The sequence below is a fragment of the Salmo salar genome, chromosome ssa09 (assembly GCF_905237065.1).
Source record: "Salmo salar chromosome ssa09, Ssal_v3.1, whole genome shotgun sequence".
Classification (NCBI taxonomy): Eukaryota; Metazoa; Chordata; class Actinopteri; order Salmoniformes; family Salmonidae; genus Salmo; species Salmo salar.
Window position 1 is genome coordinate 79,643,680 of NC_059450.1, and position 16,986 is coordinate 79,660,665.

At 46.0% G+C, this 16,986-nt stretch overlaps 1 protein-coding gene across 1 annotated transcript in view; it reads right to left on the minus strand.

Annotated features, from left to right (window-relative positions):
• The window catches only part of LOC106611959 (AF4/FMR2 family member 2-like), a 335,934-nt gene that overhangs the window by 161,474 nt on the left and 157,474 nt on the right, over positions 1-16,986 (minus strand). The gene's annotated exons all lie outside the window — the stretch shown is intronic.

A 16,986-nucleotide genomic window follows, 5' to 3' on the forward strand; every position in this document is an offset into this window, starting at 1 on the left:
GTAGTGTATGACTTCATCATACTCAAAGGGATATTCAATGTCCATCTACCAATAGGTGCCCTTCTTTGCGAGGCATTGGAAAACCGTCCTGGTTTTTGTGGTTGAATCTCTGCTTGAAATTCCCTGCTCGACTGAGGGACCTTACAGATAATTGTATGTGTAGAGTACAGACTCAAGACATTTCAGCTTTACATTTTTTCTTAATTTGTAAACATTTCTAAAAACATAACTGCACTTATTATGAGGTGTTGTGTGTAGGCCAGTGACACACATTCTCAATTGAATCCATTTTAAATTCAGCCTGTAACACAACACAATGTGTAAAATGTAAAGGGGTGTGAAGGCACTGTAGAAAGGGTTGAGGCTTTACCAAATGCTAAAGGACTGTAGGGTATTTATAATAAGGGTTAGCTGGAGAAAATCAGAACCTCTCTGAAATGAAAATGGATGGCCATTTTCTTTAATAAAAAGTAGGCCTATGGCATACACTCTCATATCCCCTCAATTTGTGTCTTGGTTTTAATTTAACTTACCAGCCCTTCACTGACACAGAAGTTGGCTATTTAAAGAGTGCATGGTGGGTGGAGGAATTGACTGACAAATGTATGGATATAGCAGCCTATAGGATAATATATTCTGTCAAACAGGTAGGTCTACCTCTTATTTCTTAAATAGGAAGAAATAGGCTCCAACACAAAGCACTGTTGATGTTGTTAGTAAAGTCAAATTAAAATGAAGACGGTTTAAATGAATTATGTCTATTGTCAGCAACATGAGCTGCCTATTTCTGATTGTTTGTGCCGCAGCTGCTGCTACAAGTCTGGTATTTGGTATTTATTAGGATCCCCATTAGCCGCTGCAAACGCATTGGCTACTCTTGCTGGTGTCCACATGAAACATGACATAATACCTAGCACAGAACATTATTAGTCAAGGACTGAAATACATACATTTAAAATGTCACACATAGCCTACATATCAGTACATGCACACAACATCTACAGGGCCATTGGCAAGTATTCAGACCCGTTGACCTTTTCCACATTTTGTTACATTACAGCCTTATTCTAATATTGATTAAATAGCTTTTTCCCTCATCAATCTACACACAATACCACATAATGACAAATCATTTTTTTCAAAATTATTTAAAAAAATGAAATAACATTTACATTTACATACAGTTACTTGTACTTCCGGTTTGGAGCGAGCAGTCGCACCACGCTTCGCTCCACAGGTAATATTCCACTTCGCTACATTACAACGGCTTGATTTGTTTGATCTGAGCAATTCTTCTTAGCTAGCTACATAGCCGTCTTTGTATCAAAGATAATTGTGTAGTTTAGAGTAACTGAGTAATTATCGAGGCTAGCTATCTTCGTCCTCCTAACGTAGTCAACACTGCTAGCTGCTAGCTAGCTAGTCATCACTGTTAGCTAGCCAACTTCTACCGACTAACAGCACCGCAGAAACTATTACATTACAACGCAACGACTTGATTAGTGTGGTGTTAGTGTTAGTTAGCCAGCTACATAGTTGTCTGTGCTGTCTCTGTATCTAAGATAATTGTGTAGTTTGAGTTTGAGTATTATCGAGGTGTGCTAGCCAGCCGCGACGTGGCGCCAGACTTACTCAACACACCTAGTCATCATTAACCCACTGCCAGATAGCCGTCCGTTACCGACTAGCAGCGCTGTAGTTACTAATACTTCACAACGGAACGATTTGACTAGTGCAGTGTTACCTAGCGAGCTACCTAGTTGTCTTTGTCATAGCTTGATAATTGTTAATTGATAATTGTTAGCTAGCCAGCCATCGAGGTTAGCTAGCCAGCTATTTCCGTCCCCGCGACGCCATTTTTCCTAACCTAGCCAACTATTACCGACGAGCAGCATTGTTGAAACTAAATACACTACAAGGAACGTCTTGATTAGTGTTATGTTAGCTAGCTAGCTACAAAGTTGCTTTGTATCATGACAAGGTGTAGTACTGAAACTACCGAGGTTACCTAGCCAGCTACACGTTCAAAGTCAACAACGCAGCCACTGCTAGCTAGCCTACTCCACCAGCCAGCAGTACTGTATCTTTTTAGTCAATAACATTTTTGCAACGTAAGCTTAACTTCCTGAACATTCGAGACGTGTAGTCCACTTGTCACTCCAATCTCATTTGCATTAGCGTAGCCTCTTCTGTAGCTTGTCTACTATGTGTCTGCCTATCCCTGTTCTCTCTCCTCTGCACAGGCCATACAAACGCTCCACACCGCGTGGCCGCTGCCGCTCTAACCTGGTGGTCCCAGCGCGCACGACCCACGTGGAGTTCCAGGTCTCCGGCAGCCTCTGGAACTGCCGGTCTGCGGCCAACAAGGCTGAGTTCATCTCAGCCTATGCTACCCTCCAGTCCCTAGACTTCCTGGCGCTGACGGAAACATGGATCACCACAGATAACACTGCTACTCCTACTGCTCTCTCCTCGTCTGACTACGTGTTCTCGCATACCCCTAGAGCATCGAGCCAGCGGGGTGGTGGCACTGGAATCCTCATCTCTCCCAAGTGGACATTCTCTCTTTCTCCCCTGACCCATCTGTCTATCTCCTCATTTGAATTCTATGCTGTCACAGTTACCAGCCCTTTCAAGCTTAACATCCTTATCATTTATCGCCCTCCAGGTTCCCTTGGAGAGTTCATCAATGAGCTTGACGCCTTGATAAGTTCCTTTCCTGAGGATGGCTCACCTCTCACAGTTCTGGGTGACTTTAACCTCCCCACGTCTACCTTCGACTCATTCCTCTCTGCCTCCTTCTTTCCACTCCTCTCCTCTTTCGACCTCACCCTCTCACCTTCCCCCCTACTCACAAGGCAGGCAATACGCTTGACCTCATCTTTACTAGATGCTGTTCTTCCACTAATCTCATTGCAACTCCCCTCCAAGTCTCCGACCACTACCTTGTATCCTTTTCCCTCTCGCTCTCATCCAACACTTCTCACTCTCCCCCTACTCGGATGGTATTGCGCCGTCCCAACCTTCGCTCTCTCTCTCCCGCTACTCTCTCCTCTTCCATCCTATCATCTCTTCCCTCTGCTCAAACGTTCTCCAACCTATCTCCTGATTCTGCCTCCTCAACCCTCCTCTCCTCCCTCTCTGCATCCTTTGATTTCCTCTGTCCCCTATCCTCCAGGCCGGCTCGGTCCTCCCCTCCTGCTCCGTGGCTCGACGACTCACTGCGAGCTCACAGAACAGGGCTCCGGGCAGCCGAGCGGAAATGGAGGAAAACTCGCCTCCCCTGCGGACCTGGCATCCTTTCACTCCCTCCTCTCTACATTTTCCTCTTCTGTCTCTGCTGCTAAAGCCACTTTCTACCACTCTAAACTCCAAGCATCTGCCTCTAACCCTAGGAAGCTCTTTGCTACCTTCTCCTCCCTCCTTAATCCTCCTCCCCCCCCTCCTCCCTCTCTGCGGATGACTTCGTCAACCATTTTGAAAAGAAGGTTGACGACATCCGATCCTCGTTTGCTAAGTCAAACGACACTGCTGGTCCTGCTCACACTGCCCTACCCTGTGCTTTGACCTCTTTCTCCCCTCTCTCTCCAGATGAACTCTCGCGTCTTGTGACGGCCGGCCGCCCAACAACCTGCCCACTTGACCCTATCCCCTCCTCTCTTCTCCAGACCATTTCCGGAGACCTTCTCCCCTACCTCACCTCGCTCATCAACGCATCCTTGACCGCTGGCTACGTCCCTTCCGTCTTCAAGAGAGCGAGAGTTGCACCCCTTCTGAAAAAACCTACACTCGATCCCTCCGATGTCAACAACTACAGGCCAGTATCCCTTCTTTCCTTTCACTCCAAAACTCTTGAACGCGCCGTGCTTGGCCAGCTCTCTTGCTATCTCTCTCAGAATGACCTTCTTGATCCTAATCAGTCAGGTTTCAAGACTGGGCATTCAACTGAGACTGCTCTTCTCTGTGTCACGGAGGCTCTCCGCACTGCTAAAGCTAACTCTCTCTCCTCTGCTCTCATCCTTCTAGACCTATCTGCTGCCTTTGATACCGTGAACCATCAGATCCTCCTCTCCACCCTCTCCGAGCTGGGCATCTCCGGCACCGCGCACGCTTGGATTGCGTCCCTACCTGACAGGTCGCTCCTACCAGGTGGCGTGGCGAGAATCTGTCTCCGCACCACGTGCTCTCACCACTGGTGTCCCCCAGGGCTCTGTTCTTGGCCCACTCCTATTCTCGCTATACACCAAGTCACTTGGCTCTGTCATATCCTCACATGGTCTCTCATATCATTGCTATGCAGATGACACACAATTAATCTTCTCCTTTCCCCCCTTCTGACAACCAGGTGGCGAATCGCATCTCTGCATGTCTGGCAGACATATCAGTGTGGATGACGGATCACCACCTCAAGCTGAACCTCGGCAAGACGGAGCTGCTCTTCCTCCCGGGGAAGGACTGCCCGTTCCATGATCTCGCCATCACGGTTGACAACTCCCTTGTGTCCTCCTCCCAGAGTGCTAAGAGCCTTGGCGTGACCCTGGACAACACCCTGTCGTTCTCCACCAACATCAAGGCGGTGACCCGATCCTGTAGGTTCATGCTCTACAACATTCGCAGAGTACGACCCTGCCTCACACAGGAAGCGGCGCAGGTCCTAATCCAGGCACTTGTCATCTCCCGTCTGGATTACTGCAACTCGCTGTTGGCTGGGCTCCCCTGCCTGTGCCATTAAACCCCTACAACTCATCCAGAACGCCGCAGCCCGTCTGGTGTTCAACCAGCTCTGGGCCCGCACCAGCCCTCCCCTCGGCCTCCGTACCTCCCCCTCTGCCGCCGCGCCTCCCGCCCCTGAGGGAGAGATCCGCTCAGCCCAGTCAAAACTGTTCCGCTCTGGCAGACCCCAATGGTGGAACAAGCTCCCCCACGACGCCAGGACAGGGGGCACCACCTTCCGGAGACACCCGAAACCCCACCCCTTCAAGGAATACCTGGGATAGGATAAAGTAATCCTTCTACCCCCCCAAAATTAGATACATACAGTCGGAAGTTTACATACACCTTAGCCAAATACATTTAAACTCAGTTTTTCACAAATCCTGGCATTTAATCCTAGTAAAAATTCCCTGTCTTAGGTCAGTTAGGATCACCACTTTATTTTAAGAATGTGAAATGTCAGAATAATAGTAGAGAGAATGATTTATTTCAGCTTTCATTTCTTTCATCACATTCCCAGTGGGTCAGAAGTTTACATACTCTCAATTAGTATTTGGTAGCATTGCCTTTAAATTGTTTAACTTGGGTCAAGCATTTCGGGTAGCCTTCCACAAGCTTCCCACAATAAGCTGGGTGAATTTTGGCCCATTCTTCCTGACAGAGCTGGTGTAACTGAGTCAGGTTTGTAGGCCTCCTTGCTCGCACACGCTTTTTCAGTTCTGCCCACACATTTTCTATGGGATTGAGGTCAGGGCTTTGTGATGGCCACTGCAATACCTTGACTTTGTTGTCCTTAAGCCATTTTGCCACAACTTTGGAAGTATGTTTGGGGTCATTGTCCATTTGGAAGACTCATTTGCAACCAAGCCTTAACTTCATGACTGATGACTTGAGATGTTTCTTCAATATATCCACATCATTTTCCTACCTGATGATGCCATCTATTTTGTGAAGTTCACCAGTCCCTCCTGCAGCAAAGCACCCCCACAACATGATGCTGCCACCCCCGTGCTTCACGGTTGGGATGGTGTTCTTCGGCTTGCAAGCCTCCCCCTTTTTCCTCCAAACATAACGATGGTCATTATGGCCAAACAGTTCTGTTTTTGTTTCATCAGACCAGAGGACATTTCTCCAAAAAGTATGATCTTTGTCCCCATGTGCAGTTGCAAAACGTAGTCTGGCTTTTTTATGGCGGTTTTGGAGCAGTGGCTTCTTCCTTGCAGAGTGGCCTTTCAGGTTATGTCGATATAGGACTCGTTTTACTGTGGATATAGATACTTTTGTACCTGTTTCCTCCAGTATCTTCACAGGGTCCTTTGTTGTTGTTCTGGGATTGATTTGCAGTTTTCACACCAAAGTACGTTCATCTCTAGGAGACAGAATGTGTCTCCTTCCTGAGCGGTATGATGGTCGCATGGTCCCATGGTGTTTATACTTGCGTACTATTGTTTGTACAGATGAATGTGGTACCTTCAGGCGTTTGGAATTTGCTCCCAAGGATGAACCAGACTTGTGGAGGTCTACAAGATTTTATATTCCAAGATGGCGTAGCAGTCAGACGTCTTTGTCCTTCGTCTTGTCCCATGTGTATATATATATTTACATATTTTCTTCGCATATCTTTTTATATATATTTTTTCTAAAAACTCAACCTCAAAACACTCTCCTGCAACCTGCCTCAACAATTTAAAAAATAAAGTATTATTTACCTCAAATCTGAAATCTAGCCAGAGGTTAGCCAGAGGTTGGCCAGTTCACTGGCTAACGTTGGAGTTCAGCTAGCCACGGTTAGCGGTCATCAGCTATCCCTTAGCTCGAAAAGCTATCGCCAGTTTTGTACAGCGCGACTCAGACCAGAGCATACCGGACCTATTTTCTCTCCATGTCCCCGGATTTCTACCGCAGACTCTGGACATCTACACCTGGATCTTGCAGCTAGCTAGCTGCTACCCAAGTGACTATTGGCTAATGTTGGTCCCGGAGCTAAAATCAATTATTCCGGAGCTAGCCAGCTGAACAGTTCCATCAGCCACTCCTGGGCTACAATCACTTATCCGGACCTGTTTTACTGCCAATGCGGAGCCCCATCGGGCCTTCACGACAGGACTACCAACGTTATCTGCCCGAGGGAGTTATCCAACTGGCCCCTCCGTCGCGACGTAACCTGAACGCCCATCTGCGGCCTGCTAATCGTTAGCTGTCTTATCGGCTGCTATCGGATTAGGTCTATCGGACAATTTTCTTGGGCCACTATAACTATAGCTATTTTGCCAATTGGACTGGTCCCCCCTACCACACGGAACCCCACTAATCTACAGACGGAAATGCATGAGGTGGCTAAATACAGACCTCCCTCCATCTTCTGCCAGCTTGCTACCTATGATCCGGCTAGCTGTCTGAATCTCACGGGACCCTTATGATCACTCGGCTAAGCATGCCTTTCCTTAATGTCAATATGCCTTGTCCATTGCTGTTCTGGTTAGTGTTTATTGGCTTATTTCACTGTAGTTTATTGGCTTATTTCACTTATTTCACTGCTGTTCTGGTTACTGTTTATTGGCTTAATTCACTGTAAACCATCTTCTGGTTTCAATAATGTTTCTAGAGACAATATCTCTCTCATCATCACTCAATGCCTAGGTTTACCTTCACTGTATTCACATCCTACCATACCTTTGTCTGTACATTATACATTGAAGCTATTTTATCGCCCCCAGAAACCTGCTCCTTTTACTCTCTATTCTGGACGTCATAGACGACCAATTCTCATAGCTTTTAACCGTGCCCTTATCCTGCTCCTCCTCTGTTCCTCTGGTGATGTAGAGGTGAATCCAGGCCCTGTAGTGCCTAGCTCCACTCCTATTCCCCAGGCGCTCTCTTTTGATGACTTCTGTAACCGTAATAGCCTTGGTTTCATGCATGTTAACATTAGAAGCCTTCTCCCTAAGTTTGTTTTATTCACTGCTTTAGCACACTCTGCCAACCCGGATGTCCTAGCCGTGTCTGAATCCTGGCTTAGGAAGTCCACCAAAAACTCTGAAATCTTCATCCCTTCGTACAACATTTTCAGACAAGATAGAACGGCCAAAGGGGACGGTGTTGCAATCTACTGCAGAGATAGCCTGCAGAGTTCTGTCCTACTATCCAGGTCTGTACCCAAACAATTTGAACTTCTACTTTTAAAAATCCATCTCTCTAAAAACAAGTCTCTCACCGTTGCCGCCTGCTATAGACCACCCTCTGCCCCCAGCTGTGCTCTGGACACCATATGTGAACTGATTGCCCCCCATCTATCTTCAGAGCTCGTGCTGCTAGGTGACCTAAACTGGGACATGCTTAACACCCCAGCCATCCTACAATCTAAGCTTGATGCCCTCAATCTCACACAAATTATCAATGAACCTACCAGATACCACCCCAAAGCCGTAAACACGGGCACCCTCATAGATATCATCCTAACCAACTTGCCCTCTAAATACACCTCTGCTGTTTTCAACCAAGATCTCAGCGATCACTGCCTCATTGCCTGCATCCGTAATGGGTAAGCGGTCAAACGACCTCCACTCATCACTGTCAAACGCTCCCTGAAACATTTCAGCGAGCAAGCCTTTCTAATCGACCTGGCCCGGGTATCCTGGAAGGATATTGACCTCATCCCTTCAGTAGAGGATGCCTGGTTATTTAAAAAAAAAAAGCCTTCCTCACCATCTTAAATAAGCATGCCCCATTCAAGAAATGTAGAACCAGGAACAGATATAGCCCTTGGTTCTCTCCAGACCTGACTGCCCTTAACCAACACAAAAACATCCTATGGCGTTCTGCATTAGCATCGAACAGCCCCCGTGATATGCAACTTTTCAGGGAAGTTAGAAACCAATATACACAGGCAGTTAGAAAAGCCAAGGCTAGCTTTTTCAAGCAGAAATTTCCTTCCTGCAACACAAAATCTAAAAAGTTCTGAGACAGTGAAAAGTCTATGGAGAATAAGAACACCTTCTCCCAGCTGCCCACTGCACTGAGGAAAGGAAACTCTGTCACCTCCGATAAATCCACTATAATTGAGAACTTCAATAAGTATTTTTCTACGGCTGGCCATGCTTTCCACCTGGCTACCCTTACCGCGGTCAACAGCACTGCACCCCCCACAGCTACTCACCCAAGCCTACTTCATTTCTCCTTCTCCCAAATCCAGTCAGCTGATGTTCTGAAAGAGCTGCAAAATCTGGACCCCTACAAATGAGCCGGGCTAGACAATCTGGACCCTTTCTTTCTAAAAATGTTGCAACCACTATTACTAGCCTGTTCAACCTCTCTTTCGTGTCGTCTGAGATTCCAAAAGATTGGAAAGCAGCTGCTGTCATCCCCCAATTCAAAGGAGGGGACACTCTTGACCCAAACTGCTACAGACCTATATCTATCCTACCCTGCCTTTCTAAGGTCTTCGAAAGCCAAGTCAACAAACAAATTACCGACCATTTCGAATCCCACCGCACCTTCTCCGCTATGCAATCTGGTTTCAGAGCTGGTCATGGATGCACCTCAGCCACGCTCAAGGTCCTAAACGATATTGTAACCGCCATCGATAAGAAACAATACTGTGCTGCCGTATTCATTGACCTGGCCAAGGCTTTCGACTCTGTCAATCACCACATCCTCATCGGCAGACTCAATAGCCTTGGTTTCTCAAATGATTGCCTCGCCTGGTTCACCAACTACTTCTCTGATAGAGTTCAATGTGTCAAATCGCAGGGCCTGTTGTCCGGGCCTCTGGCAGTCTCTATGGGGGTGCCACAGGGTTCAATTCTTGGGCCAACTCTTTTCTCTCTATACATCAATGATGTCGCTCTTGCTGCTGGTGAGTCTCTGATCCACCTCTACGCAGACGACACCATTCTGTATACTTCTGGCCCTTCTTTGGACACTGTGTTAACAACCCTCCAGACGAGCTTCAATGCCATATAACTCTCCTTCCGTGGCCTCCAACTGCTCTTAAATACAAGTAAAACTAAATGCATGCTCTTCAACCGATCGCTGCCCGCACCTGCCCGCCCGTCCAGCATCACTACTCTGGACGGTTCTTACTTAGAATATGTGGACAACTACAAATACCTAGGTGTCTGGTTAGACTGTAAGCTCTCCTTCCAGACTCACATCAAACATCTCCGATCCAAAGTGAAATCTTGAATTGGCTTCCTATTTCGCAACAAAGCATCCTTCCCTCATGCTGCCAAACATACCCTCGTAAAACTGACCATCCTACCGATCCTCGACTTCGGCGATGTCATTTACAAAATAGCCTCCAATACCCTACTCAATAAACTGGATGCAGTCTATCACAGTGCCATCCGTTTTGTCACCAAAGCCCCATATACTACCCACCACTGCGACCTGTACGCTCTCGTTGGCTGGCCCTCGCTTCATACTCGTCGCCAAACCCACTGGCTCTAGGTCATCTACAAGACCCTGCTAGGTAAAGTCCCCCCTTATCTCAGCTCACTGGTCACCATAGCAGCACCCACCGGTAGCACACGCTCCAGCAGGTATATCTCTCTGGTCACCCCCAAAGCCAATTCCTCCTTTGGCCCTCTCTCCTTCCAGTTCTCCGCTGCCAATGACTGGAACGAACTACAAAAATCTCTGAAACTGTTAACACTCATCTCCCTCACTAGCTTTAAGCACCAGCTGTCAGAGCAGCTCACAGATCACTGCACCTGTACATAGCCCATCTATAATTTAGCCCAAACAACTACCTCTTCCCCTACTGTATTTATTTATTTATTTAGCTCCTTTGCACCCCATTATTTCTATTTGTACTTTGCACTTTCTTCCACTACAAATCTACCATTCCAGTGTTTTACTTGCTATATTGTATTTACTTTGCCACCATGGCCTTTTTTGCCTTTACCTCCCTTATCTCACCTCATTTGCTCACATTGTATATAGACTTGTTTTTCTACTGTATTATTGACTGTATGTTTGTTTTACTCCATGTGTAACTCTGTGTTGTTGTATGTGTCGAACTGCTTTGCTTTATCTTGGCCAGGTCGCAATTGTAAATGAGAACTTGTTCTCAACTTGCTTACCTGGTTAAATAAAGGTGAAATAATTTATTTTAAAAATTCTGAGATCTTGGCTGATTTCTTTTGATTTTCCCATGATGTTAAGCAAAGAGGCACTGAGTTTCAAGGTAGGCCTTGAAATACATCCACACGTACACCTCCAATTGACTTAAATGATGTCAATTAGCCTATCAGAAGCTTCTAAAGCCATGACATCATTTTCTGGAATTGTCCAAGCTGTTTCAAGGCACAGTCAACTTAGTGTATGTAAACTTCTGACCCACTGGAATTGTGATACAGTGAATTATAAGTGAAATAATCTGTCTGTAAACAATTGTTGGAAAAATTACTTGTGTCACGTACATAGTAGATGTCCTAACCGACTTGCCAAAACTATAGTTTGTTAACAAGACATTTGTGGAGTGGTTGAAAAACGACTTTTAATGACTTCAACCTAAGTGTATGTAAACTTCCGACTTCAATTGTATGTTTTCAGACCATTTCCTCAATACTTTGTTGAAGCACCTTTGGCAGCGATTACAGCATCAATTTTCTTCGGTATGATGCTACAAGCTTGGCACAGTTTCTCGCATTCTTCTCTGCAGATCCTCTCAAGCTCTGTCCGGTTGGATGGGGAGCGCTGCTGCACAGCTATTTTCAGCTATTTTCACAGCTAGTCGATCCAGAGATGTTCGATCGGGTTCAAGTCTGGGCTCTGGCTGGACCACTCAAGGACATTCCGAGACTTGTCCCGAAGTCACTCTTGCGTTGTCTTGGCTGCGTGCTTTGAGTCGTTGTCCTGTTGGAAGGTGAACCTTCGCATCAGTCTGAGGTCCTGAGTGCTCTGGAGCAGGTTTTCATCAAGGATCTCTCTGTACTTTGCTCCATTCATCTTTGCCTCGATCCTGACTACTCTCCCATCCCTGCCGCTGAAAAACATCCCCACAGCATGATGCTGCCACCACCATGCTTCACCGTAGGGATTGTGTCAGGTTTCCTCCAGGCGTGACGCTTGCCATTCAGGCCAAAGAGTTCAATCTTGGTTTCATCAGACCAGAGATTCTTGTTTCTCATGGTATGAGAGTCCTTTAGGTGCCTTTTGGTAAACTCCAAGCGGGCTGTCAGGTAGGCGCCTTTTACTGAGGAGTGGCTTCTGTCTGGCCACTCTACCATTAAGGCCTGATTGGAGAAGTGCTGTACAGATTGTTGTCCTTCTGGAAGGTTCTCCCATCTCCACAGATGAACCCTGGAGTTCTGTTCGGGTTCATGGTCACCTCCCTGACCAAGGCCTTTCTCCCCCAATTGCTCAGTTTGGCCGGGCGGCCAACTCTATGAAGAGTCTTGGTGGTTCTAAACCTCTTTCATTTAAGAATGATGGAGGCTACTGTGTTCTTTGGGACCTTCAATGCTGCAGACATTGTTTGGTACCCTTCCCCAGATCTGTGCCACGACACAATCCTGTCTCAGAGCTCTACAGACAATTCCTTCAACCTAATGGCTTGGTTTTTGCTCTGTGGGACCTTATATAGACAGGTGTGTGCCTATTCAAATCATGTCCAATCAATTGAATTTACCACATGTGGACTCCAATCAAGTTGTAGAAACATCTCAAGGAAGATCAATGGAAACAGGATGCACCTGAGCTCAATTTCGAGTCTCATAGCAAAGGGTCTGAATATTTATGTAAATAATACATTTTAAAACATTTCTAAAAACCTGTTTTCACTATGTCGTTGTGTGTAGATTGATGAGTAAAAATGTGTATTTAATCCATTTTAGAATAAGACTGTAATGTAACAAAATGTGGAAAAAGGGAAGGGGTCTGAATACTTTCTGAATGCACTGTATATCAATCTTGAAGAGGATTATTTATCTGGATGCAGTTTGAATGGAATTGATGAAGAGAGAGAAAGACTGCAAGAGAGTGCTCACAAAGCAAATGTGCCAAACTCAGGGCTGAGTGTCTGCAGGTTTTTGCTCCTCCCTTGTACTTGATTGATGAATTAAGGTCACTAATTAGTGAGGAACTCTCCACACCTGGTTGTCAAGGTCTTAATCGAAAGGAAAAAACAAAAACCCGCAGACACTAGACCCTCCTGTCACGCCCTGACCATAGAGAGTCCTTGGTTCTCTATGGTGTTGAGGTCAGAGCGTGACTAGGGGGGTGTTCTAGTCATTCTATTTCTATGTTGGTGAGTTGTATGGTTCCCTATTAGAGGCAGCTGGTAATCGTTGCCTCTAATTGCGGATCATATTTAGGAAGCCCTTTCTCCCACCTGCTTTGTGGGATATTGTTTCAGTTAGTGCCCATGTGCACGCTGTACTTCACGTTCGTTGGATGTTTTTTTTTTTTTTTACTGTGAATGAAAATTATGTGGAACTCAACTCACGCCTTGGTCCACTCTGTACGACGATCGTGACACCTCCATGGAATGAGTTTGACACCCCAGATTTAAAGCAGCGATATATATTCGAGTGATAGACTTTTAAAACTCTGCAGCTGCAATTTAAAACAAAATCTTTACAAATAGAAAATTATCTCCAGATGGAGATGTGTAAATTAGAAGTGCATTCAGTCCTTATATTACTGTAGCATATGCTGCAGCAAATTTAGGCCTACCTGTCACAAGAAAAAAGTTACCATGATGAGATGATACTGAGATGGGATGTCTGTCCCCACCCTGAGTATTGATGATTGATCATGCAGAGAGCAGAGAGAAGGCCTTAGAGAAGCCATATTTAGACATTGCAAATAATTTAACAGTTCCATTTCACGTCATGCAGTTCATAAAAATATTTTTTAAATAATTTACAACTTTCTCTTATTTATCCCGGGAAAGGGGAGTGGGTTTGGGTGGGAAATCTCGTTAATTCTTAGTAACCTGGTTCAACCCTAGGTCACAGGGAATAGAGATACTGGGAGGGCTTTGGTGCAGGGTTATAACAGGGAGTCTGGGATACTCACTGATACGCTTGTATGGCTGAGGAGGCTGGGGTGTGTTTGGTACCAGCCAATGAAGCATCACTATGGCGACTGACTTCCAGTCATAAACCAATGCAGCCTCTCCAGCGCCTCTGGCAACGGTAGTACTGTAGACGTCACGGAAACCAGTAGAGGACTACGCACTTCCCCCGAATGAGCGACCGAGCGGCTGAGTTATGTGAACCTGTCAAATACGGAACCCTCTGGGAGGGTGATGATGTAAAATAACAGTTGCCGGGCAACCGGCAATATGGCCATCAGGTGGAGTGAATTAAAGCAAGAAACTCCCCAGAACCAGACGGGCAAAGCAAGCAGAGCGAGGAGGTTTTAAAGGACAGGCAGAGCACTGACTATATGCTAGCAGGGTAGTCCATATCTCCAATCATATTGTTGGATAGCGATGTGTTCTTAAAAGTGGATGAAATGGTCTAATTTAGAGATGGATCTAAATGTGCGTAATGGATACCTGGAGGAAAATGGGGGAGGGTCATGTCATTTCAATTTCAGTCAAGTGGAGGGTTTAGTATTTTTTTTTATCTTGTCCAGGCGAGGGTCATGCAATTTGCAATTAATGAAATGTCTATATTGCTCAGTGTTTTAGAATGATTTGCTTATTAGGCTATATATTGATGTGTGCCCGATGCCGTTCCTCATCTCTGATTCTCTGCTGGGTGTGCAATAGAAAGTGTGCCTAAAGGCTATTTAGTGTGGTCTCAATGAAATGATACATAGGCTATAGGCTACGAAGTACATGCTTGGAGAAGCACAGAGCAACATTATATTTCTAAGATAGCTGCTGGGATGGTGTACATTCAACTAGGCTGCATTACACACTGTAATGGACATTCCAAACATGAGCCCCAGCCTGCTCTGCCCTAGCTGATCAAAAACATTTTTATGTGATGCCTAACCAATGGCTTTGCTGTGTAGGCCTCACATTAAGACTGTCACGCCCTGACCATAGAGAGCCCTCGGGGTTCTCTATGGTGTAATAGGTCAGAGTGAGACTAGGGGGTTTCTAGATAGTATATTTCTATGTTGGTGTATGTGTATAGTTCCCAGTTGGTGGCAGCTGATAATCAGCTGGGAGACCCTTCCTTGCGAGACCCTTCCTTGGCGGGAGTTGCCGAGGAGTAAAGGGGGACAGCGACGACGCCGGGGTCTGCGGGCACAAACAGCCCAAGGGCAACCCCAAGCTTTTTTGGGGGGGGGGCACAAGGGGCGGTCGGCCGAGGGGAGTGCCAGAGACCGTCTGGGGAGTCGATAGAGCAGTTGGAGGAGGGATATCGGAGAGAGATGTTGGTTAGGTGTATTCTGCAGCACAGACGTCCCGAGGAGCGTCTCATCAGTCCGGTGCAACCTGTGCCGGCTCCACGCACCAGGCCTCCAGTGCGCCTTCCTAGCCCGGTACGTCCTGTGCCGGCTCCCTGCACTCGCCCTGAGGAGCGTCCAAGCACGGCATCCAGTCCCGCTCCATGGCCGGAGCCTTCCTCTGCGCCGGTGCCCAGTCCAGGCCCGGCGTTCAGCCCGGCTCCATGGCCGGATCCGCGGTCTGAGCGGGTGCTACGTCCCGCACCGGAGCCGCCACCGACGCTAGTTGCCCACCCTAACCCTCCCCATCTAGTTTCAGGTTTCGCGGTCGGAGTCCGCACCTTTTGGGGGGGTACTGTCACGCCCTCGGGGTTCTCTATGGTGTAATAGGTCAGAGCGTGACTAGGGGGTTTCTAGATAGTATAATTCTATGTTGGTGTATGTGTATGGTTCCCAATTGGAGGCAGCTGATAATCATTGCCTCTAATTGGGGATCATACTTAGTGTGTTCCTTTTTCCACCTGCGATGTGGGATATTGTTTTGTTTTGTGTGAGTGCCTTTGTGCGCTACGTTTTGCACGATCGTTATATCTTTGTTGTTTTTTTTTAAGTTTCATGAGCAATAAAATGTGGAACTCGACTCACGCTGCACCTTGGTCCAGTTATTTAAACGACGGTCGTGACAAAGATGGATTCCCAGACTTGAATATAATAATAATAATACTGATCGAATATCTCTGGGAGATAAGGGAGAAACTGTCACGTCCTGACCAGTAAAGGGGTTATTTGTTCTTATAGTTTGGTCAGGATGTGGCAGGGGGTATTTGTTTTATGTGGTTCAGGGTGTGTTTGTGTATGTGTTCATGTAGAGGGGGTATTTGGTTTATATGGTTCGGGGTGGTTATGTATGTAGAGGGGTATTTGATTTATTAGTCCAGGGTTTTGGTTATTGTTCTATGTTAGTTTATTTCTATGTTCAGTCAAGGGTATTGTATTTCTATGTTTAGGTAATGGGATTGGGGCCTTCAATTGGAGGCAGCTGTCTATCGTTGCCTCTGATTGAAGGTCCTATATATAGGTATGTGTTTGTCATGGGATTTTGTCGGCGATTGTTGCTGTGTATAGCTTTGTGCCTTACCGGCCTGTTCTTTGTCGTCGTGTTGTTTGTATACGTGTTTGTTTTGGGTTTTTCCTTCTTTATCCTTTAATAAAAGAAGATGAGTATACATTTTCCCGCTGCGTCTTGGTCTAAACCCTACGACAACCGTGACAGAAACTCTGAGCCAAGGTTGTATGCAAGAAGACTCAAGGCTGTAATCGCTGCCAAAGGTGCTTCAACAAAGTACTGAGTAAAGGGTCTGAATACATTATGTGATATTTCAGTTTTATATATTTTTTTAATGAGCAAAAATTGTTAAAAACCTGTTGTCTTTGTCATTATGGGGTATTGTGTGTAGATTGATAAGGAAAACATGCACTGTATATACCTTCCTAATATTGAGTTGCACCCCTTTTTGCCCTCAGAACAACCTAAATGTGTCTTGCCCATTCCCCCTCTGAATGACACACATACAGAATCCATCTCTCAACTGTCTCAAGGCTTACAAATCCTTCTTTAACCTGTCTCCTCCCCTTCATCTACACTGATTGAAGTGAATTTAACAAGTGACATCAATAAGGGATCTTAGCTTCACCTGGATTCACCTGGTCAGTCAGTCTGTCATGGAAAGAGGTGTTCCTAATGTTTTGTACACTCGGTGTAGATATCCAAGCCTACCTATTTCTGGAAATAAATTAAATGTAGTATTAGCCTTATATTTAGCTAATGAATGATGGACTATGCATAAGCTTCTAACTTATAGCCTCTGTCTCTTGCTCAATACGCACCTGGCCTCTCTCTTTAAAAAACGCTCCTTAGCT